Below are 2,964 nucleotides of genomic sequence, written 5' to 3' on the forward strand. Positions count from 1 at the left end.
ACTCCCAAAGTTTACCATTCAACCGGGGTTGGACAGCCCCATAAAACAAAATGGGACTAATGAGGCACAGCAGTCCAGGGACAAGGACTAGAAGGCAAGAGGGAACAGGAAAGCTGGTGATAGGGAACCCAAGGTTGAGAAGGGACAGTGTTGACATGTTGTGAGGTTGTTAACCATTGTCATAGGGCAATTTGTGTACTGTTTAATGAGAAACTATTTGTTCTGCAGACTTTCATCTAAGGTACCAAAAAAAAAAAGGAATTATCTACGTGGGATCAAATTGACAACCGCAACTAAAAAGGTTTGATGGGAAGCCTAGGGGGCAGTGAGTTGAAGATAACAGTGATGGAATAATTTGGAAAAGGGTAGTGAGAATAGCAGCACAACTGGAGGAATGTGATCGATGTCACTGAACTGTACATGTAGAAACTTTTGAAATGGTGTAACTTTGGCTATGTGTATTTTCACCAAAAAAAAGGCCTCCAAGGTCAAGAAGGGAGAGCGTTAACATGTCATGGGGTTGTTAACCAGTGTCGTAAAACAATGTGTGTACTGACTGTTCAATGAGAAACGATTTGTTCTGTAAACCTTCATCTAAAGTACAATAAAATAAATAAATAAAAAAAAGAGTGATTTCTTCTGCATGGACTGCTCTATAGGTGCTTTCATTCTGAACTTATTGTATCATAGACAGACATCCTGCTTCACCATGCCATAGTTCAGACACTCTGCTTCTGTGATCTTCTGGTTGGGGCAGTGTAGGGCAAGACCACATTTGGATGAAAAACTTGGCGTTTCCAAAAGACTAACTCAAGGTGTGAAACCAATGTTCTTTATAAATTTGGTTTCTTTAAAATATATAATTTTCTGCATTGCTGGGGAAACAGAAGTTTGATTACATTAGAGAAACAATTCATATAACATTTGATTGGTCCAAAGATAATTTGTTACACTAATTAAGACAATTAATTTAGTCTGTAACCAAGAGTCAATATTATTTGGTAATTAACTAAAAACATCAACCAAATTATCAGCATTAGCTACCTACTGGGCTAATTTAACAAAAGTATTTTCATTCCAAGTGTTGGAAGTGATCATAAAAAGAAAAATCATAAAACTTAAATAGACATTCATTATGAATAAAATTACCAAGGAAGGAGACCACAATAACGGAGCAAGGCCAATAACATAAAAACAGCTACAATTATAAAGCAAAGTCCAAAACTTTCGCAGGCTGCATGGAGTCTTGTTCTGTGATCTTAGTACCAGTTGTCTACTTCAGATGTCATCTGCTTCTGGCCATTAGGGCATTTTGAAATGATTTTTAGTTCTCCAGAAGGCTGACTCGTCCACAGAGGTGTTTTTGCTCTCTTAAGTTAGAAAATTTGGCACATCTCTTGGTTTGACAACGTATCTCATGTAATTCTTAACACATTAAATAAACTTTTTTTTTCTTTAAATATTTTTCTATTTATCAAACAGAAGCAAATCTTTCTCGTGGCTTTCCACGAAGTTTCAAAATTGTCAGGAGTTTATCATAGGAATAATTTTTGAGTTATTTAACCATAGATCTTAAAAGTAAAAACCTTAGCTTTTACTAAAGCTGTGTGACTTAGTTTTTGATTCAGGAATGTATCTTATCAAACCCTTGCCTTCAAGGCAGATTGCATAAAAAAATCTGTTGTCTTAATAGCAAGAAACCCAACTCTTTGTTTTATATGCTTTCACGTTAAAGCTTTTTAAAATTCTCATGAATAAACCTATTAAACCTTTGGTTGCGATAAACAATAACCTCGATCATATCAAACGAAAATCTTTAACAGGCTTTTCAAATTTCTTGTCTTTGTTATGAGAAATATATAACAGTTAGAAAATTTATGTTTCTCATAACATAATCCTTCAAGTGGCAAACACATTCACTATTAGACCCAAATACACATAGACGTATCTTTTCTCTGTGGCATAAGTTTAGCCTTCTATCTGACTTTCCTCTAGCCCTCTACAACTTACTATATACCCTCAAGTTTAGCTTTTATTATCTTTCATGTTCTGGCATAATCAGACATTTTATTTTGAAAACAAAACTACTTTCTTTTTCCCTCTTAAAATTTTAACCTCCCTTCTTATCTCTTTCTCATCTTGGTTCTATGTTGTTCTCTTTCTTGTATTGGAACAACAAACTTTTTCATTTTAGGACAAAATTACTACTTTTTCATATATTTAATTTAGCTTGTTACTTAAAAAGATAAACTGCTTTTAAGTTGACTTATTACAAAACATAAACACTTTATCAGAACAAATACACTTTCATTAAATCCTGGGAATATTAGGACTATTCAATTTATGTAAATTCTTGTTTATTATTCAACTAATTAGGGTAAGTTCTTTTAGTAATGTCATCCAGAGGTTGTAAATTATTATATTTTCATAACTTTGTCTTTTACATGTTTCATAGGATTCCTTAGGGAAACACTTTAGAATAATTTGTCTTTTTTTTTAAGGCTTGTTTATATTAATTAAAATAAAGAAGTCATCCTTTTTTTAGTGCATTTTTCAAACAGATTGACTTATTTCAGTTTCTTATAGTAACTATTAAAATTCCAGATTATAAGCAAGAAGAAGATTTTCTTGGAAGAGAAAAGAACTGAGATTTTTAAACAGCTCTCTCTATGTATATACACTTGGTACTAAAACAGAAGCTTAGACACAGCAAGCTCTAGAACAAAGTGAAACAGAAAGATCATGTAAAACTTATCAGCCTGTGAGGCCAGCTTAAAAAACTAAGTTTATCATGGCAGCATTGTTCACAATAGCAAAACGATGGAAACAACCTAGATGCCCATCAACAGATGAAAGGATAAACCGACTATGGTACATACACACAATGGAGTACTATGCAACGAGAAAGAACAACAATGAATCTGTGAAGCATCTCATAACATGGATGAAACTGGAGGACATTAT

This window comes from Trichechus manatus, unplaced genomic scaffold (genome assembly GCF_000243295.1).
Source record: "Trichechus manatus latirostris isolate Lorelei unplaced genomic scaffold, TriManLat1.0 scaffold00015, whole genome shotgun sequence".
Lineage (NCBI taxonomy): Eukaryota > Metazoa > Chordata > Mammalia > Sirenia > Trichechidae > Trichechus > Trichechus manatus.